General features: G+C 34.1%; 1 protein-coding gene across 1 annotated transcript in view; it reads left to right on the top strand.

Annotated features, from left to right (window-relative positions):
• Positions 1-217: 217 nt before the first annotated feature.
• The window catches only part of mbl (muscleblind), a 122759-nt gene continuing 99033 nt past the window's right edge, over positions 218-23943 (top strand). Inside the window, exon 1 of the mRNA XM_068765372.1 lies at positions 218-352. The gene's annotated coding sequence lies outside the window, so the exon portion shown is untranslated. The remainder of the gene's footprint in view (positions 353-23943) is intronic.

Genomic DNA, 23943 nt, shown 5'->3' with positions numbered 1-23943 from the left:
AAATAAATGTCACTAGCAAATACTCAGAAAAAAATCCAAACTTTTTACCTAATTTTCAGATGTTACTAATACGTTTTTAAACAAATTTTACTAATAAAAAGCAGCGCGTTATTATCGCGATGCAACAAAGTGCCGCCTTTACAAAGCCACAGCGGGCGTGCGCTATAGTCAGCTGCTGCTTAGCTTGCTGTTTCGTGTCGCGCTTCTTGCCCGCTTTCAATGTTTTCCGTTTTATTTTGTTATTTCTGTGATGCAAACTCATTTTTTGACATAAATCAATAAATTATTTAAGTGTGAAAGTAATAGTGCGATATAAAAGTGATCTTAGCAGCAAAACGTCAGATGAAACAAGGTAAACGCCTTAATATTTTTGTTTGTCGTGAACATAACCTCACCGATGTCACGTACGAAGCTCTATTTCAACATTTGAGTGATTGTTAATTCATACAAGTAGTTATGTTGGTAATAATTTCAAAGTATCTATCAAAAAATAGCAGCCAACTGAGTTTTTAGAGGCTTTCTTGTCATGTGCGCTCTTTTCTTCAATGTGCACGAGTTGTGTCATTTGTAAATATGCCAAAGTGAAATTTTTATCAACATTATACAGAAAATTAATATAAAAAAATTGTTTTGAATATAATTGTATAATATCATTACAAGTACTTGAAATAACGAGGTAAATGTTGACATCAAATGAATCACCATGACAATGCTTGGTTGATAAAACAATAGAACTGCCCGAAATTCCCATAGGGGGCGGTAGCGGTTCTAAAATACAGTAAAACGAATACGATTAAACAAAAGAAGTATTATGTTTTCCATTCAGATTTTTAAGTCAGTACTAGATTATTTGTTACTTTGCAAAGTTATATGGAAAACATTACTTTAAATGAAAAACAAAAAAATGTTTTGACATATTCTAATAAGAAAATCCGCAGTCAATTCTACCTATTGAAGAATTAGATCAAGTTACAAATAATACTGACCTATATTGGACTTTAAACAAACAATAAAATTCGCTTTATTTCAAAAATTAACGAATAATATTAAAGCTATTTGTATTTTCGTATGATACATCGCTTACTTATATATTAAAATTGTCTTATGGTGAATGACCCGTGGAATCTGCAAATGCTATTTGGGCAGCAGAGTTCTGGCCAAAAAATCTTGTGGTGATGTAAAGTATTCAAATTTCCTGCTTGAATTTACTTTTCATTAACTTCAGACCCTTAACTGTGACATAAGTGATAGTCTTATTTTATAAATAATAAAAATTTAAAGAGATTTTTTTGCGCAGAGACATTTACTGGACTTTGTTTAACATATAGATCGGTTACCATGCTTTTAAATTTTGTTATCGATAGATATTCGCAGTTTTATGCCATTCATGGCATTCATTGCTTCTCAACTTCTTCCTTTGTCTTTAAACCTTCGCATAAAGGCATGAATCTAAAGTGTAAAAGAACATCGACGCGCTATCGTATAAGAAAATATTATGTTCTCTCTGATGACGGATCGTTAAGGGGTTGCCTATGCGAATTATGGCCGCCAGCTATTACCAAACATTCTGCTCTGAAAATATAATGCGTAAAAATTCTTATACTTCAATAATTAGAAAATATTTCTAGGAAGATGAAAATTACTCAAAGAAGCATTTACTGCTACATCAAAAACGATCTTTATTTTGCCATTTACCGATAAGAAACTGGACATCGCCTAACAACTTTAAGCAACATAGAAGTGGGCAAAGACCTCGTGAACTTGAACAGCACAATAAAGACGGTTTGCATAAGATCGTATTTACTTATGAGAAAATCTTAATCTCTATAAAGAATTCATCATTATTTCAGCCTAAATATAACAACTGCTGAACTTAGGCGTTCTTCGTAGATTTCCAATAGGGACCAAATGACCTGCATCCAGCCTCTTCCGATATCATTAACAAGATTGTTTGAAGACGCGGCGCATGCCTTACGCCTCCACTCCAGAACCTTTGCGACCCAGTTGCTATCTGTTCTAAGTGCTGTGTAGTAAGCCCACGGCAACTTTACCAAACCAATCCGCGGGTCCACGTCATTAAAAAAAATAAAACCACCAAAATAAAGTACCTTTTGTAAATACATACATACAGCTCTGAAGAACCTTCTAAGTAAATTGACAAGAAAGCCGTTGACCAGTAAAAGTCATACTTTTGTGGGGAGTATCACACGCTGGTTTGACTGACTTGCATTTATAGCTACAAAGCGTAAGCAAACTACGGCAGAGAAGAACTAGTTTGTTATTTTGATACTTGTAAACCTACTGACTCATACGTCATTTTCTAACAGGCCTTGGATATTTCAGTAGAGCTTGCGCAGAAATAATGCACGTGGACGCTGTCTGAGGAAAATTTACTGGGATTCCTACATCCCACTCAATCACATCCTCACAATATTTTTACAGGAGGAATATTGTTCGAATCTTAATTGCTCTATTACATCGTCGGTGACAGCAGCTGCTTTGTTAGCACTGGAAACGTGGCGTGCGGCGATACACGATCATCGGCAACTCTAACTGAAAGCAAAAAGGAAGTGATTTTATTAAATCACGTATCTGTTCAATAAAATTAGCAGTTAAAAATATACAGTATTATACATAGTACTACATTACATCCAGACTAACTGTATTAAATTCTTTTTGTCGAAAAAAGTGCATTACAGTGTTATAAGATGACAGTTTGTTGATGTATATCTACAATAGGCTCATGTCTGATCTTGTCGCTGAAGCTTTAACTAATAATGTTAAAATCTGCGATTTAAAAAACAATGCTATGTATGACATGGACTCCAGCATGTTAGCTCACCTCAGTCCTTATAATCTAAAAAAGTCAAGGAAAATCTGGGATTTCAGCCACAATTATTTAGTTAGCCCTTCCCTTGTAATCCATAATGTATTCTCGTGGCAAAAATTTACTAATGTCTTTTTGTTATATATTAATAATAACAAATAAATAATAAATGTAATAATTTCAACATTACAGTTGCAATCGAATATTTTGGAATAGTTGTTTCAATTATTCTCAATAGATGGCAGGAGTTGGTTTTAAATACGGTCTTTACATTAACGAAAGATACATACGAATTATAGAAAGTACATCCCACTGTTCAGAATAGTTTCACACTATAGAGAGTATTAAAGCGAAAAGCACTACGCGGTCTCACTGCTGATTGATGAACTTTGTCTGAAATTTAGAAGTGAAATAAAATTGTAATTAAATTGAAATAGGAGGCAATGTGCCTTGGTTTTAAAAAATCATGAGACTATGATAAATCTCTTTTAAAATGTTTTCAGTAGTTTGAATGATGAACAGGACTTCCTAAGAATAAACGCAAAAACATACAAAGTGATTGATTATAGGTATAAAAGCTTTAAAGGATAAATGATTAGCTCGTTTGTTACCAAAAAGCTTTAAAACATATTTACAACGATCCTGTATAAAGTGATCACTCTAAAACTCCGTTAGAATTTGACGAGCCAATAACTTCCGGCAGTCTCAAGTCTGCAGGTATATATAGTAAACAATAATTCGTTAAATCGCTTCAGCTTGCATATAATAAATCACCGTGTATTATAGCAAGTTGAATCGATTATAAGCATAAACACTAGCGACTAAGCGCTTGCAAATGGCGACTTTTGTCGAAAATGTCTGTCTCGTCAGCCATATTCCGTTTAATGTCGCAATATTGTGAGCGTCGGCGGGAGGCCGCGGCCGGTCGCATGCATTTACATACATTAATGTGGACGGCGCACATGCATGCACCTCGCTGCGAATGTGTGTGCGCTGCGAATTAACTGTAATTGAGCCATTCGGACAACGGCGAGCCGCGCTCCGCTGCCTCCGTAGTTTGCCTAGTCTACCTCCACTCTTTGTTCACTAATCTGTTATAATAATATCCGACCGGCGGCCCAGATTTATTCGCTTTCTTCAACCCATTAAAGTCACGACTCCAAAGAACTACGATCAGATAATGTATTCTTAATCAAAATGAGATTTGTTCAAGAGTTTGATTCTTAGCATTTAAAGGTTCTTGAAATATTTAATTGCATTGTTCAAAGTTAAATTTAATTAAATGTAATAATTAAATAACGTTACGCTTTTCCCAGATTTTCTTTGAGAAAAGATTTAATTATTTTTGGGTTGGAAACGAGTAACCGATGGCAATGTTTCAGGATATTCATCTTCACCCCTTTCTGGAGAAACAAACAGGGGCGCCGGAATTTTGTTATTAGCGTTACAGAGGGAGTGGGTACCGTAGCCGTCGCGCACCTGACTGATTGATAGCACTTCTTTGCACCTCGGGTCGAGCTTGTAATCGAGCCATTAATAAACTTTACTGCCTCCAAGTTTATCCTATGGACTCGTTATTTGCTTAATGGGCTGGCAAACGGCTCGGGCAGGAGACACCTGTGTTGGCTCGATAATTATGAACCCTAATTGACGTATTGATGAACACATCCTATGTACGTGAAACTTTCACTGATTGTCGTATAACACATATGTTTGACAACATTTTTTTTATTTTATTTTTTTATTGCGGCTCTGTTAGGTTCTATACAAAGATGACTGGTTATAGGTTTAAAAACTTTAAAGCAGTAAATCATATGGCAGAAAAAAGGTTCAAAGCTTTTACACCTAATTCCATTTCACTTTGAATACACTCTGAAATATTTATTTTTATTGGAATTTGTCAAGTCAATAACTTCAATCAGTTCAAAATTTGCAGAGATAAACAATGATTAATTATAATATGTAGTCCGAACTTTGAAAACACTTTTTCTTACTATATTATCATTAAAAAAATTAATATTTTTGTACAGGGTGTACAATACTTTAATTGACAGCAAATGAGCTTTATTCATTTAAAGCTTTCATGGAAATAACTTTGTGTATATTTTTCAAAGTTGAAGATTTTCAGCTTGTCGTTGTATTCTTTCAAATTACAGAATTAGTCTCAATTATAAATTTTAAACATCTCGTTTGCAAGATGTACGATTTAATAAGACGCCTTCAACTTAAACTAAAAATCTAGAAGAGAAATAGATTAAAAGCCTCATTAAACACACGAACTAAAAAAATGTTTATAAATGTGCATAAATTTGTTCTTGACATTAAATACTGGTGTCGAGTATTCATTTAAGTGAGCATTTATAATATAATCTTCACATATTTTTATAATGATAATACATCAATTGCTTTTAGAGATTCCTATTGTATAAAAGATTGAGATTTATTTTATTTGGTTTTAAAATTATCTGACAATGGGTCGAGCTAATGTCACTCGACGCTTGACAAAGCGACTGTTGGCACGGAGAGGCTTTGCTCGCAGCTATGTAAACAAAGAGGGTAAAAAGGTTGGAATAAAAAGTAATAAAAGTTTTGTTTATTTTCATTTTTCTGTTCGTAAATCGGTACTTGATAATACTTACGCTCCATTACATCAGGTGTTATCTTTAATCAAATTATTATAGTGAAAAACTTCTCTAGAACGGCGAACTGTTATTCTAAAACTTAAACGTAAATGGAATACAAACACATCTTTCTCTTCGAGGATATAAACAGCAAGGGAATATGGTAGGGCTGTAAAAAAGGGCAAAGGCATAATTGTGGCACGGGCGAGGCACGCCGTAGCCGATTCCGCCGCGGCGTAGAGGTCGTCGCGGCTACCTGGCCCCCTCGTGATTGAAAGTTGACATTGAGTGCGCAGGGTGGCACCAGGCACGGCCCTCTCCCCGCTGTTTTTGACCCCGCGGCCTATCGCGCTGGCGATCGGTCGTGCACAAACTTGCTGTTTTAATCGTAATATTTGTAAATGAAGGCTTAGCTGTACTTTTCTATAGGTACAAATGTCTCTATTTTCTTCTATCATCGTGTGGATCTGTAAAGACAAAAATTAAATTCACGTTTATTTATCAAGTACTACATAAATAATAGATTATTCATTTTGACTCTAAATTGTCTTAAAATTTTATAACAGTGACGGTCGGCGTGATCACAATGTGTACTAAATGAATTTGTTCCCAAAGCTTTTCAAATTATTTCAACGAAGATGACGTTGACGTGGTCGCCGCCGACAGTATCCGAACTGGGTCAACGCTTGCCTACAATTACGACAAAAGGTGCGGCGTCGGATAAGCGACGCGTCGCTCGCTGTCCAGCTGTCGCTCGGGGTACCGGAAACAAAGAACAATGAAGATTATCTCATGCATTCACGCTGGCCACCACTCTTTTCGATCGGTCAATATTTAGATAATGATCAAGCATAATTTCCGCGACACCCCTAATGTGTTTGCATATTCCCCAATTTGATGCCACGCCTGTTTGCATTGTTGCCGCTCTGCCTTCCCGATTAGGGTTGCATTCGTGCTCCACTTTTATGAGACGGGATAACTACCGCCTAAGGCTTTTATTTCATAGATTATACCCGATCTTATTTTGCAATTCTTTTTTTTTAATTAATTTAACCTAAGTAATACGGAATAGTCTGGCCAGTTTAAAGTACTGAAGAAATTTTCCACTGTGTCGTAACCGCTAGTGGTGCTAGATATACGGTGGAGAATGGTGTGTGGCGGAAGGACATGTCACTCACGGCCCGTTGATGTCTGCCTGCCTCCAACAAAATGCCGAGAGCTTCCGACCTGCCCTGCAACATTGGCACTACTCGTATTTCACGTTTAAAACGTAGTTTACCAGGACAATAAGGTATTGCAATAAAATTCAAGGCAGTACACAATCTTTTAAAAACTAATCGAACGACGTCTATTAAAATTAACATCATTAATTGTAAATTTTCATGATAAAAAGATATTATTGTTCCTTGTGTTATTAATCTAAGAACAAACTATTACTATTTACACTAAAAAAAAGACCGTAAAAGCGGTTGTAGATGAGTTTTTCGAAGTTAAATATTGCATTTATATTCCATAATTGTAGGAAAGTGACTGTCTTTTATAACACAATGTTATATGACATGATGGTTCGCTTGTTGTTTTTATTTGGGCGTTCTGTTTTATTTGCTTTCCGAACGAGAGAAATGTCAGAGTAATCCACGTAAATTTTATGGATTTTAAATGGTAATGTTTTTTTTTTTTTAAACTTTTCCATTAGAATTTATTGTTTGGGTAAACTCTTCATCTTATTATTTATACATGTTCCATTAAGTTTATCAATTTGATTATAAAAGTATATGTTCAGCACCAAGTAACCAATTAAACATAATGTAAATAATTGCAATAATTATATATGGATAAATAATTAAAAGGTGATAACAATTCGGCCAAGTAAGTCAAATGCAAAAGACGTTATCAGTCCAGTTCTTTTTTACTAAATTTTTATAACTTTGCTTCAAATGAGCAAGCTTCAAGATATATTTTCAAGTGATTGCGAATAAATGAAAGTGTGCATTTGTGTAGAACATTGCGTTTATCTTACTCTTTTACTTTATCACTATCATATCAGCCGTGGGATACCTAAAGCTGGACATAGCCCTCCCTCTAATAGGATTGGACTTTATACTAAATAAAACAACATCATAATTTTTATTATAAGAATTAGAATTTGTTGGATGCAGTGTAACAGTGTACTAATAGCTCCTATCCTGTTTGTTTGGAGAATAAAAAAGACATGTACGCATTATATTACTATTGTTTTACTTCTGTGCAAAATTTTCTTCAAAATTTGTCAAATGTCGTGTCAGAGTTGCGTGATGAGGCACATTAAGGCGCGGCGCTAGTCACCGAAGCGCTCCACCGGCCGACCTTCTTCGCAAGTGATAAACTACCCCACAAAACTAGCCAGTTTTCTAATAATATAACCCCTAACACATAGAATACAAAAACTAAATAGTATAAATGTATAATTTGTAAAGACAAGCAATGGGATTTTGTCCTACTAGTTATGGAGGAGGCATATTTCTAGCTGTAGATATACCTACAGTTATAAATAATGATAATTTTGATATTAATGTAAACAATGACAAAACAGACCGTACATACCTTCACTATTATATACAATTATTTCTGTTAAGATAATACTAGTAGCATCTTTTAGCATTTGATAATAGGTTTGTACCCTAAACTAAAATTTTTATTTATAGATCTTATGTTAAAAAATCAAATTCAAAAATGCTTTATAATATTAGAACGTTACAATCATTTATAATCACGTATTTCATCTACGATCGTGACATATACAAAATTTGAGTCATATATGTTTAGGGAATTGAATATTTCTTGAATTTCCATATTAGTAGGGACATATAAAACATTATTAATGAGCTTTTTTTTTTAATTTTTTGAACCGATTTTTTTGTATCAGGGCTATTTCTAAAGATCAGTTTATCGAACCAGAACTTGCATCGCAAACTAAATATTTTTGTGTGATTGCTTAAAGGCTGCTTAGTTTTCCATTATAGACCCATATCAATAAGCGCAGAACAAAAGATTTCTTATTTTGTTGCAACATCCGGTTTTACATTATGCAATTTGTATTTAACCGTACTCTTCTAGCTTGAATCCAATGATTTTCATGACCATTTTGTCTTCTGATACGTTACAACTTGTATTGTACGCTCCTTTTTGTTTCTTCCCTCTAAGTTTTTAAATATATAGTTAAGTTTTCGTTTATTGGCTTTTAGTTCCATGACCAGTTTTGTTTTTACGTTCCTTTCAATTTTCACTAATTACGTTAAGTAATTGTTCCATATACATCAACTGTTCCTACAAAAGTCACACTTTTAAAGTTAGGTTAGCGTTTAAATTATTTTGGTAAATCTCTGTATTGTTAATTTTATTTTTTAGAACTTAATTGTCTCAATTATGTCATCAATTTTATTCTCTATTTTTTTTAAGTTATACGGAGATATCGTTTGGTAATTTATTTATATCCGTCTTGTATCTGTTTGCATGCTAGATTCGCCTGTACTGTTCATCATTTATATTTATAAATATATATATATATATATATATATATATATATATATATATATATATAAATATATATATATATTTAATGCCTGGGTTCTGTCAGTTTATCAAAATTTTCGCATTTTTACTGGTCACTTCTCTGTTAAAATGATATTGCGACGACTTAATCGTTTGACGTTTAACGACTGCAAAAAGTTAATAACAACATGGTCGCTTGGGCATCCAGGCAACGACAATTACAATAATATTTATCCGAAGTAAAGAACTCCTTTAAATTGATCTACTATGGCTTGCGGTTCGTCAATGATAACTTTGCTAAAATATTTTGAACGTAATTGTGGAATAACGAAGTGATTAAAATTCTTGCCGTATCGGAAGAGACACAACCAACAAGAGTTGCCGAGTATTTTATAAAGTAACATCACTGTTGTTGTTAGCGCATTTTGTACTATATACGCATATAACATTCGAATATAAAAACAAAATAGAATTTACAGTAAGTTTGCTGAAACTACGCCGTGACAAATGTAATTAAATAACACTTCTTTCTTTTAATTTCACTATTAACCAAAAAGCAGCAAATATTTGGCACTTTTTTCCGGGCATTGTAAAGTTTTTTCGCGCGCGGTGTATCCCGGCAAATAGTTTTATGTGTGCCATTTTGACTTTTATTTTATTTTTCGTTTATTTTCCCTTGCGCGGCCGTAAAACGTACCTGGGACCGCTCGCGGGGATAACGGAGCGGGCTCACGAAAAATTTATTATTGAGACCTTTTCGCCCGAGCTCCATCGACAGACATTGCGAAGGCGAAAGTTATGAATGACACATGTTTTGAAATATTACCTGCAGTGAACTGCTTCCCGAGAAGAAAATTTCATAGGATGAGAAGTTTATTTGTCGTGAAATATGTGGGAGTTTTATGAGAACGGGAGACTTTTACAATGCTACGGATCAAGCAATTTTCTTACTTTTCGGTCTACATTGCAGAGTAATAAGACTGAGAGGTACACTATGACGAATAAAAAGATGAGGTGCGACAAATTGGATGAGAAAACTTTGTCATACGACGCTAGACTTTTATGTAATAACTCTACCTGGAATTGAATAAATGTTTGTGAATGCTATCTGTGGATATTGAATACCAATAGAAAGTAGGGAGGTTAATTAGTTCATCTCTTTATACAGACAATTACAACAAGTTTAACTAAAAACTAAGTAAAATCGATTATTTTTTTATTATTTCTCAAAGTCGATGTTTTGATGAACAGTTATTTGCAGTTTAGCATATTTTAAAGTTTATCCATAGAGAACTAAATATATGATAGACTGGTATACTGGTAGACAACTTACGGCTATATCTTATTTATTTTATTTTATAGGAAACTTAAAAACTACTTTCATTTTAACAGGCGACTTATACAACAAGCGGTCATTAGAAGTTTCCGCCTTTAGCATTATTTAGATTGTAAGGACGTGTAAAAGGATCATAATCCTACATAGGAGAAAGTTACTCAATAAACTAAAACAATAGCATATACAGGATGTGCAACAAAGTCTTACGAGATACATATACACATTTACTCACATGCATATATAAATATATACATGTGCATGCATACATGTGGACACAATATATAAATGCATAAAAGGTTGTTATTTTATATTCGAGTATTCGGTGTATAAATATGTTTCCGGTATCTCCGCGCTCAATATTTTTCTAATTTATCTAACTAATGGCACGCGCATGCCATTCACCAACTACTGTTTAGTGATAGTGTTAGAAATGTCACAAGTTATAAATAGTTATGTTTATTTTTATGAAAAAAAAAACTTAATGATTGAAATTCACATTGTAGTAATAATATTTTATGATATTTGTGAACCTGTCACAGTAATATCGGCACTTCCATATTAGACTGATGCTAATAGATCGCTGGTCCCATAACCTAGTCTAACAATTTTCACGTATCACGTATCAAATTAACTCCATTACGGAAAAAACAAAATCATACACTTTTATAATAGTACCAAAGTAGACGTCGATAATTTTCATCAGGCTAAAAAGTTAAGAAACCGTAATTTTGGGGAGAATTATGAAGGCCAATATCAAAGATATTATGGAAAATGAGTGTTGATCAAGCATACCTCAAACTGCCAAATAAACGCAAAATTTGCGCAACGGTCCCAGAAGCCTCAGAAGTACAGGATGACCAAATTCGCATGTCACCGCTGCAGGAAGGTCATTTGCGGGAACACTAAACCAAAGTGCAGTGGGTGTAAAGACTTAAATTTGGAACAATTTATATTCTGTTATATAGATTTTAATAAAAATTTAAAACAATATGAACTATTTTTCAGTAAACAAAGCTAAATTTAGGAAAATATACAAACTCGATTTTGTGACTCGATAAATGGCTCAATAAAATAGGTATAGTTTACGAAAGTTGATCTAAATTAACACAAAAAATTAGTAGATATTTGATACGCTTTTATTATTCCGCAATATTTGAAATTAAAAAAAAAACTTGTCATTAGATGTCTGTCAGATAGCACATCACAATTAGTTACTTTCCGAGTCCTATGATCTACGGGTTACTTCTATTAATGCTACTAATATCGATACAATTTTTGTAATATAAAAGAGAGCTGTTCGTGCAACCCATAATAGCAAAAGTTTAAAAAAATATAGTTTTACATTGTAAAAGATATTTACATTACAATTAAGCTTGATAACGAATTGCTCTATTTACTGTATCAAGGATATTTGTGTAATTAATCACGATTTATAAAATCTGAGGATTTTCTGGACTCTTCTCAAATCACGCGCTTTTGAAGCCCTCGTAGCTTTAAGTTGAAATTCAATAATGTAGTTCAACTTAATTACGGTTTCTGTCAAATTATACTCCTCTGGTATTGTTCTCGTGATGTATGCAAGCTATCACTATAAATAATCTTTAATAGATAATAAAATGAATAAATATATTCTATAAATAATTCTACATATTTAGTTGGCCCAACGGCCCTTCCGGAATGTTTTCGTGAGTACCGCAAAATAGAATTTAGTTCATATAAAATGTGTATTTAAAATTCATTGCGTTTGGACACGCGTTGGGTAACGGATATTACAGCAAAAACTTAATTTTCTACTTGGATACATATTTAATCTTCATAAAAGGATAAAAATTCTACTGTCGTAAGAGCTTTCAAGATAGAGGCCTTCGGTATTTCTACGACCGCCTAGAAGTAGTTTTTTAAAACTGTTGTTTCGTTTTAAGGCGCGTTAATAAATATTCTAAGCTTATTTTATTTAAAAACGTTATATATATATTATTAGTATATATATAACTTTATAATACTATATATATATAGTATTATCATAGCGCTATTATCGGTGCACTATTAACTCATTCATTCTGATCTATTGTCATCATTATTTCAGCCATAGGGCATCCACAGCCGGGCATGGGGCCCTCCTATAGATTTACAAAATGACTGGTTTAAAGCGGCTTGCATCCAGTGTCTACCAACGGCAACAGCTCTATTGTCCAACTTGTGGTTTGACTTCCTCCGCTGCGTTTTACCAGCAAGAAAAACATGTATTCGCATCTTTTTAGCATAGTGCGGCATTTTTATTTTATAAGATTAATTAATTAATAAGGCATTTAGATATGTACACCTCCGTCTTGAGGAATGTAAACTGTTTCTTCTTTATATTTAACTCTATTATGAAGTATTGCCAAATATCCAGCGCATGAATTGAAAATTTACCACAACGCTCTTAAAAGTTTTAATAGGTAATTTCTTTGGTTATTGGATAATATTAATTAATTTGCACCGACAGACAATAAAGAATATTTTGTGTGGCTGGAGAAAGAAGTATGAGTTTTAAAAAAATAAAGGCTCAAGAGAGCTACGGGAAATCGTGGAAACCAATTGCAGCGCATCTGCTAAGATATATATTCTAAACCGACAATTTAAAAGAACAGTACCAATAAAATAAACTAAATGAAGTCTTTTAAAACCTTTTTGTCTATTCTGATAATAAATTTGAATCTGGTTCAATTAGGCATACAGTAACAAACCGCATGGCAAAACATACGATTCGAAAAAAATGTGGCGAGTAAAATGCAGGCAATTAAAAGCCACTACTTTTGCAATCGCAATTGATTTTCGTATTGGTTTAAGCCGCATGCCATACTGAGATATACACTGGTCTAACATGGTCTACGCTTTCGTTTATTTAAAAATTTAATTATAGTTTAAAGATGCAGTTGGTATTGTACTAAAAGTTTGTATTAGCACATGACCTTTCTAAACTAACAGCACGACCTCATGCGATAAGCGCAGATACCAGATTTGTAATCTCCTTATCTAATTCATAGGTTGTAAATAACTGTTAAGAATAGAACTGTATCGTACTACTATGATTTTCCACCTGCTTGTAGTATCTTCAGGTGATATGTCTCCTCTTGTGTTTCTTCGGTTTCTAATATAAAATAATCTATACAAAATTGAAATTGTGTATGAATCTATTAGACGTTGATAATTTTTTTTAATTGCGAAAACTTCGTTATTGAATTATAATAAAACCCCATGAACGATAACAATACATACGCAAAGAAATCTATATTGATTACATTAGCCACATGTCGGACGGCAAATATACCACAATTGCATTCCGGTTATCGAGTGGACAATCGGTGTTTTCCCATCGGCAGCAGGCTCTGAGTCACAGCAAGGCGGAGTGGTTCGCGGAACTCACAACCCTCTAGTGGGGGTGCGTTCACTAATGACCGGCGGACAACGACCGGGCCGTCGGCCGAATTGCAACCGAAGTCACGCGCGAAACTACACCCTCCAATCCATAACATAAACCCTTAAATCCGCGGTCTCTTTCACCGTTTTGCAATTCAGTGCGTGTTTATATGCAGCCTTTCAATCGGCACTGTTATTTTGATAAATATGCATGAAGTGGCGAAACCAGCAGCGTGGGTAACGCGAAACGCCATCGTGAAAATTTAATATCATTTCCTGGTGGTCGAGTAATGACTCATATCCGATAAGGGGATACTTTTTGCGATATCGTAATTCCAGATCTTCATTTTAATATCCTTGCAATGGCTGGCACTGTTAAAATAAAGTTTATGGCGTAAATTCTAGACTATAAACTCAAATAGAAAAATTTAATTATAATTAAGTTTAAATTTATCGTACTATAAACAAAGCCATTGAATGATATGAGACCGATAACTATGTATATTAATATAATTTGAAACAAGATAGCATGCAATGGTTTAATTTAAAGAGTTAAATCAAATTGTCATATAACGACCATACACATTAATTATACACAATCGTATGCTACCATCATTCAGTTTAGACCTTCGTATTTCATGTTTGATAAAAACTTTAAAATAAAGTGCGTCTGTTTATTATACATTAATGCTTAGGTAATTTAAAAAATTGACACTTGTCTCCGTTATCTTAATACACCAACGCGTTCTAAAAGTAGAGACAAGACATAACAATCAGATATTTAGGCGAGTACATTCACTTTATGAGCTACCTTGGCCTACGCAAGGCGATTCAGTGATATTATAAACGTTCTATCAGCCAATGACGCCTTCGAAAGTACCTAGGTATAAATCGAGCGAATCCGGTTTCAATGTAACTGACAGCCTTGTTGCATTTTTTTGGACGCAGACTCGCCGAAATCGTTACAATGTAATGTTGTGGGTAATTTTAAATTTGTGGAAAAATTATTATTATTTTTTGTATGCAATTTTAGTTGTTGATACAAATTTTAATTTACTTAAAGAGCATTCATCTGTAACAATTCTTTGATAAGAATTAGAATGTGATTCAGTTTAAATTTGTACCATGTTTTATTTACCGCATCAAACATTTTTCCGACATTTCTTTCATAAAGGTCCTTTCCGGGTATAACAAATCACATATGAATTTGAATGTACATAAAAGGTGCAACGCGACCTAGCTTTTACTAAAACGAATTAACCTTTAAAAGTACTATTGAAATCTTCAAAAGTAATGACGTGGAAAGACTGCACGAAGACCAATGTCTTGCTACAGATTTCTAAAATTAAGTTAGTCTGTGAAAATACACACGTATTACATTGCTTTAAGGACTATTTTGTATATCGGGGAAAAAACATAATCTAAAGAATAGAGCAATAAGGCAGTCGTGAACCACATCGCATGGAACTGGTTCTGTTACGAGACAATGCGCGGGGCTGGCTGATTCAGAGTTTGTGAAACTGACTATTGTAATGGGAACGCTTATTGTATTGAACAAAGTATACTTAAAAGAAGTCTCATTCCAAACTTATCCGTCTGGCAAATACAGACAAAATATAGCCTTGAATATTAGCTAGAGCCAATTTTCTATGAATACTTTCTGCAATGTACGCAATCAGCAGGTCAACAACATGCAATCGTTTAGAGTTGCCACTAGTCACGAAGGTTACGTCATGTTACCGTTAATGTTAATATAGGTTATACAATTATTTAAATTATATCGCATGAATAACTTTTCACTATGTTTAATAAAGTGTATTTGTTTTTTATTTTTTTATTTAAGAATACACTGTACACTGTTGACGATTTTTACTCTATTTAACTTCACTTTTTCGCGCTGTGTAGGCGGTTTAGGCGGTATATTGACTCAGTGTTCCTGCAAACAGGTTTGCACCTTGTACGCCGCCATTTTGGTTAATATAATCTGACCTAACGTGTGTCTTGGAATATTTGATACGCAGTAAAAATACATGGACAAAAAATCACGGTATTTCATATTCAGTTATTACATTTCATACTTCTTATTCATTACAGAATAACCGAAAAAATGTCAAAATATAAGATTTTTAACAAGATGTTTACCAAAGGCAGTATTGAAATAATAATACTTGCATGAATTGCGCAGCCGACCGTCTGACAAGAGAAAGTGCACCACCTACGTCCTACTTTCCACTTCAGGCAAATGCTGTTCTTTAATATAATAAAGCCGCGCGTAAGGTTACTTTTAAAACAATAGCTAACGTAAAGACTAACAAAACAATTTAAATAAAGTAAAAACAGTGGCAAAATATATTAAAAAATTCGCTTTATCGCTTTACTCGCTTTAGTTTGTTAGGCAAGGTGTTACTGCTTATTCGAATTCGCAGTTTTTCTGATTTAAAATGGAAAATATAAATATATTCTTTTTTTTTCTTCATTTTGTGTTACAGTTTAACAAAAACACTATTTTTCGTCTCTTAATACATATAATATAAAAAAAAAACTTTTTGTATGTATTTATTGCAAGTTACTCTGGCATCAAAACTTCCTGATGCCAATTTCTACATAATACTTTACTTACTGCAATGGTACGTAACTTGAATGTAAGTTTTAGTGTTCGGTAATGTCAATTTTACAACGTTCCGGACCCACGATCTAAAAGTTGGAAAATTTTCGCAACTCGCAAATGCTCGGAGAGAGAGGGAGAACAGCGCTGTCGTTGCACGACTCCTTTTCACAGCCTTCCGCCATCTTTTCCTCTTCGAGAAAACTCGCGTAAATTTATGGATAATTCTGCGAGAGCCCTCACCTGATTCTATCATCGCAAAACTGAGAGGCCTCTGATTTCACTCACTCTACTCTTGACATTAACAGTCTCACTAAAGCGTATTCGTATAACCTGGCTAATATATTTTAAAATTTGAAAGTGAACGTTTGCCAAGAGGCGTTACTTGGTCTTGGAGCTACTGGAGAATGGATATATTAGTGCGGTGCTTAATTCGAGAAATCCGGGTCATTCCTCTGCAGCATCACATATCTAAGGCATCAATGAGCTTTCGTTCTTATTTATATCTGAAACAATAAAGTGTAAAGCAGGCGTTTGTAATTGTTGGAGTATGTTTATCTATTTTGATGATCTTGTTTTCTATACTTAGTTGTCAGGTAACGTATTCTTTTTGGAAATATTACATCGGATTTCTATATTATCATTAAATCAACCATCGCTACCTATCAGGTATCAGAAGAACAAACCATAAACTTTAAAAAAATCGGGCGTTTGAAATTTATAAAATGCAAAAAAGTAATAAATAAGTTTTATGCCTACCATATATTTTCCTTTGTTTGATTATTTCAAAATTATTCGCTTACCATAATAATAATACTGCCAACTTTCCGATATAAATGAAAACAGCCCGCAATTGATCATTATACGTCTTCTCTTACAAGGGCCTGATAATATTCTGACATAGTTATTGATGAGTTCCTATCAAATAAATCCACGCATAGTTATTATAGCCAGGGCTGGCATTATACTATACTTCTTTTTTGATTTGCTTGTTTATTTGAATAACTACTGATGGCTATTAATAAATAAAATTAATACAATAACTAACTCTTTTCTTATTCTGAGTAAATTGATGTATACAAACATAGCTACACACCCACGCAATCGTCGCGATATTTGTGAATTTAATTATTTTGTCATATCAGTTCAATGGAGGCTATTTGCATGCAAATTGTAGTTTCACCTACACAAAAAAACGGAAATATTTTTATTTTTCATTTTACTTATAAGTTAGTCTTTTTATCTGATCCATTCAAAGGATTATTTAATCTTAAGCTGCAGTAACTTCAAGATTTACTTTAAAACCTTAATATTATTTTGTTTATCCGTGCTTTGATAAGACTAGGAAAATATTCACTTTATTTTGGTATTGTTCGCTCACAGGAACAATTTTATTACAAGCTTTTCTCTTTGGCTTTATTTTAAAGCACATTCTTCTTTCTTCAAACTCAAAATATTAAGGTAATTCATAATTTTCTGTTTTGTGTCTTCATTTCTGAAGACCATGACGGAATCAATGACCAACTTTTTCCCTACTATCCTATCTCCTGCTTATTGGTTTGACTTGACCAGACCAGCAAGTAAGTAGTCGTGCACGTAATCTATACGCCCGTCTACTTTACCCACAACCAATAGTTTAAAGTTAACTCATAAACAGGATTCATAATAATTAATGATATATTTGCCTTTAAAAAAACATTCGCACTAAAGAACAATCAATAAACTTAGATTAGATCTTAATTATGTTTGTGGCATCAAAAACATTTACTTTCCAATCCATTGTTGACCACTTAGTTTATGTGGCGCAACTGTAAATGTTTCTTTGATTATTCTTACAACCACTGTTTACCAGCGTGGGTTTTATTTGTACTTTCCTTATTATGTCAAGGTAAACAAACATTTTATATCTTTTGTTGTTGTTAACTTCAACGTTATATTTTATTTTACATTTAACTTTACTTATATTAATAACATGATGTGTGTTTAAGTTATCACGTATCTATTATCTAACTACATTTCGATAAAAGGGAAAGCAACAAAGAGTAATCAAAAGTGATCGCACGGTTTGAAACGCTACATTCACTTATTATTTACAATATCACATTCTAAGAAATGTAAAGACGGTATGACTCAAACATAGAGATATGTACAAATCGTCGAGAAATTCATCGTGCGCGACGAATAAGCGACTCATCTGATTACTCACTGCGTAATTTTACTCTAGCAAGTAACAAGGGCCCGTAGCGACTTGTAAAATAAATCTATCAATAAATATTTACAGTAGCATTGTCTGGCGGCTCGGATCATTGCACACAATGCGTTGTTAAAATATCGAAGACAAGATTAGTCATCGCCATAACGAACATGTAGCAACACAGCCCTTGTATTTCATTTCGTTTATTTACATTAACCTCCTGGAATGTTGTCGATTACACGAGCTTGGCGGTTGCCTCGCCTATTAACTACATATATTTACGCAAGTTTTGCCGTCATAACACACCATACGTAAGACATGGTAACAAATTATAACAAATATGAGCTATATATATTTATGGCAAGCTAAGGCCCCGATCATCACGTTTATCTTTTACTTAGTTAAAATTGAAAGAACATAGAAAAATACTTTCACAACTTCACAACGATATTATTTATTGGGAATGCTACTTGGTAATGTATTATGAGAACGTTCGCTTTTATATTAATAAGACTTTTCTATTGCTAATGTTGTAAACATATTCTCTCACTTCGGACCTCATTACCGAGCCCAGATAGCCACTGGGTCTTATTGTTATGGAGTGTGGGACCATGAATCGACGTTAGGATCTACGTCCACCTACGAGGTGGACAAACCTCGTTATAATCGTCGGATGACACTCCCATGCCATCCATACCTGTTGCATGATGGCTCCCATGGTCGTTTGACATCGTGAGAAGAGACCTATATCCAGCAGTAGACTAAATACGGTTGAAAAAATGATGACCGCGATCAAAGTTGTAAACAAGTTAAGAGTTAATATTACAATGAATTGATAGCTTTATAAAACAAAGGCAGCTTTTGCACGATATTATCACCGTAGCTAATTACACGATAATGTGTAAATACTAAGTCAATTTAGAAGTACATTTATACAGCCTACTTAACTTAGTAATTAACACTAGAATTGTTGTCGCAAAGAATTTCATATTTAAAGTCGTTTTAATGTTTGACAAAGTATCAAATTTAGACTATAAACATAAAACTCAACGTCATTAAGCGATGAAATCTTTCAAAAGAATTTAAACCAATGACTACATAAAAAATCATTATCAGGATGTTAATACTTATGAGCTTATAATTGAACGAGAGATTCATATGATATGATTCGTTTTCATCAATGTTCTAACTTGATTAAAAACTTATACCTAATAAAAATAATGCATAATTACTGTAAGGTGTTTGTTAGAAATGAAGATAATTTATTAATAGTTACATACACGTACGCGTGTGTCAGAACTTGGAGTACAAGGCATAAGGGAGCATGCGGCGAGACGGACATGGGTTCGCAAGTTTCAATCCATCGTCTACAGCGCCGAAGCCTAAATCGGTAATGTGATGCGTTTCCAAACAGATTAGTTGATGTGCAATTAGAGTGTTGAGCTTGCGGCGCACGCTAAGTGCCGCCCGACGGATTACGCCTTCATGTTTACTCACCGGCGAAGTGGACATTTAGCGATCGCTTCACTAATGCGCTTTGTTCGCTTATCGATCTTCAAACATTGATTGAGTTCGGCCTCCAAAAGTAGACTTAATCGAAAAGCGCCCGCACCGCTGCATATGCTAATATTTCTGTACGTCTACCCATTACTTATACCTGTTCCAATAAATTAGAGTCAAGCATAAGTTGAAGGAGCAGTAGTAGATTGTAGCGGTGTCGATTCTAGACAAGGCGTAAACTTTGTGTGATTTGTAAACATCGCTACAAATTCGTAGTCTAGGAAAACAGCGATGTTGTGTAGTAAACTGGACAGTCCCAGAAAAGCCCGAAAAAAAAAAAACAGGCATCCTAACACTGATAATATTACAAGGCTAATACATTCAATAAATTTAATTGCTTGTGGACGAAGCAAATGCGAAAAAAAATATTTATTCACACGGATAGCAAAAACGTTCCTCTATAAAGCATATGCCAATTTAATATTTTTAATGTATTTAAGAGATGTAAATATTTTTATTCAACCTAAGTGCATAATTGACATATTGTTTACACGTAACATACATCGCTAGTGAATAATTACTATCGACCATTTAAGGTGCGGTACTTGTAGTTGAAGGAAAGTCATTCACCGCACAGTTGTAATGCAAGCACGTGGTTTGTTTTCAATGAACTTGCTTCCATCAATTGATGTAATAGTTGTTACATTGTTCTAAGGCTAAAGGTCAAATTGTTTCTTTAAAACAACCTGTTTTTAAAAACTTATGTTAATAAGACCAAGTAATGATTTTAAACTTATAGCGTTTCATGTAAAAAACGAAATAATGTAAGGTATATAGAAATGAGTAACATATTCCAACAATCATATCAAGATTTTTATTTGAATATCAATATGTAGATTATAAAACGACTAACAAGACACTTTTGCAAAGGCATTTTAAATTATAAAAATATAATGTAACGTTTCTTATAATACTCGTATATCACTTACATGACACATTAATTAGTTAAATTAAATTTCTTAAAAAATATTTAATAACGATTCATCCTATTGTCGTGTATAATCTTTGCCCTTGCATTTAATATTGTGATAAGAAAGAATATTCAACAACTATTTAATTTCTTTTTTTTTATTTTTAAAAAGAGAACATTACTGTTCTTCAAAAGGACGAAAAATTAAAATGTTGTCATCAGAGTTAACTGGCTCTCTGGAGAATATTCTCAAATATTTCTACAAATCGCCTGCTCCGGTAACAATAGATTTCACTTCTTTTATTTTATTGTTATTCTTTTACCATTTTTATTGATAAATATTCGTAATCACCACAAACAATTGTGAGCTTTAAGTACTTTTAAAAAACATCCATGTTAATGTATAAAATGTTTTGACTACTATTAAAACTTAGAATACTTCTAAAAGTATTCAAGTCATAGTTGGTGTCATAAAATATGTTTGATATCATTAATATATGATGCTTAAAAAATATATAACCGATGATAGTATTAACTGTCTTAACAAATACGTTCTGTCGTCTTGTCGGTTTGGGCCATAGACGCCCACTGCAAGGCATAGGCCTCACACACGCTCCAAAGATATCTATGGGAGAATATACCATAATCGCAACGATTAGCGGACGAGTTGGCAATTGCATTGTAGTATTATGGTACGAAAGGAGGCGCTCTTGTCCATCCAATGGAAACTTGTTTGTGAGCAGTGACAATCCTTTACAATTAATGCACAAAGTGTGAATTATATATGATTGTCTCCCAAGACAAACTCGCCTCCTACAATTGCAAGTCTCAGTCATCTCGGTAGATGTTACAGAGGGTTACCACTGCTTTTACGTTCACGATTCACATATGGTCCTCATAAATTTCCAAAAGAACTGGTTGAAAACGGCCTACTTCAGCGTTTCGAGAATGTACTTCTACAAATTTTACAGACGATTTTGTTAAGATCATCTCCACTACGTCTTACGCCACGTATGGTCTGTGGTCTCCATTTTAGAACCTTAAAGCCACAGCAGCAGTCGGTTCTGCGTGTTATGCATCCTGTTCATTGCCACTTCATACATAAACTTTATTTGTGTTATCATAAAAAATCACAAACATAATCGATTTACTATAATTTGGTAATTTGTTTGTCAGCTTTTTTGCTGATATCATAATTATTATAGGTATCCGGTTATTAACATTTAACAAGCTAGATTATTAAGTCGCAGTTCTAGTTTTCAACTAATTTAATTCTTTGATCCGCGTACATATAATTTGATTTTTGAGACGGTTACGTAATCCAGTTAGACAGGATACCAGATTTCTGTACCGACCGGATGTACGGTTCCTATGTTTATATTATTTAAATAAAAGGTCGGCGATAATATGTCCAAAAGACTGAAGGTTAAGAAATAAAATATTGTAGATTTCATTCGTTGTATTCGAAGAACTTGTTCCACACATTCCCCGCAATGCTAAGGGCGAGGCCTACTTATCGACTGCCTACGTGCTCATAAATACATAGCGATCGACAATGAATAACTATTAAGATGACAACGGGATTATTTCAGATGAAAAGATCGAAAGTTAGTATCGCATTTGTATATTGTATAGGGTATTTGGTTATAGCTGTAAAAGCTTTCAAAAGGTAAACGTACGGCTCATTTGCTCTGCAGTACATCATTACCAAAGGTATCTGAAATAAACAACGTAATGATGAAATAATAAGAATATCCTGTGAAAAAAGAATTGTCAATTATTTTTTACTATTTCTTCCTGCAGACTGTACTGTCAGGAGTTATTGAAGTAGGGCAGGTATGCGTCTAATAAAAAACACATATTTCACAGTGATCACGTTATAATGGGTGATTGGTAGTAGGTGCAAAACTTTAAAGCTTTTGCAGACAAATGAGCTGTGCACTTACCTCTTTCAAAGCTATTACATCTATAACAAATCAACCTGTAGTGTTGGGATTAGCCACGCATTTATGGTCACAACACATTACAAAGCAGTGTCAAATTGAAGTCAATATGACGTAAAATAATTTTTGATAACAGTAGAATATTTTAGTGTCATCAATATTTTAGTTACGTTTACGTTTAACAAATGAGACATAATGCTTGTAGCAAAGCCTACAGTTTATGAACGCGCGTTTTGAATGAAAAATTAGGTAATACGTAGGAACGTGGGTTGGGTTTATCTGTCTCGGGTTTCTATTCATTTCGTCTTGTTTATCGATTAGTCAAGATTCCGCACCCATGGGCCAACTTATGTCATTTGGCCGGGAGTCAAGGACGTCGCCGCGCGGCCCGCCGGTGCCGCGCTGGCCTTATTTGGTGATTGGTGGGCGCCAGTTTTACGACTTTGCCGTTTTTCCATGCCCTGTTTCCATATTGGCTACAATTCTGATAAACATTTTCTGTATATTCTATAGAAAACATTTTAGAAAATAAAAAGGAAACCTGCGTTGAAATCGTGAACGTGACGATAAATAAGATTCAGTTACAAAACGGAACGATTTCGCACCTAACAAGATATGCTTACCAATTATTAAATGTCGGAAATGTAAACGCTTGAGCTCGGTCGCGAACTCTGTTGGCTGGAAAAATGGAACGTGACATTTAAAATGTGGCGCAAAGCTCGCGACATTAATCTGGCGCGTCGCCGCCTCGCCCAGGCCGTGCGTGGCCTAATCCCTCTGCCACCCCGACCTCAGGAAGATGGAAAAATCTCAAAAGGCTCACATCAAATTACTAGCTTTAAAGCGCAGCAAATTCCCTCGAGACGCGAACGACACACCTTACCTTTCAGAAAGGCCCCTAAAAATAACGTAACCGTGTCCTCCGGGAAGTTTGCAAGGTTCGGGCGGGCACGTGCTTTTGTCTACTTTTCTCCTCTGGAGTTCTATGTACAACGCGCCGGTAACTCCCATTGA

The sequence above is a fragment of the Battus philenor genome, unplaced genomic scaffold, assembly GCF_028537555.1.
Source record: "Battus philenor isolate CCGP_79_NKW_IND1 unplaced genomic scaffold, ilBatPhil1.0.hap1 SCAF_2, whole genome shotgun sequence".
Taxonomy (NCBI): Eukaryota; Metazoa; Arthropoda; class Insecta; order Lepidoptera; family Papilionidae; genus Battus; species Battus philenor.
The sequence above is the reverse complement of the archived record's forward strand: the minus strand, read 5'-3'. Positions and strand labels throughout refer to the sequence as shown.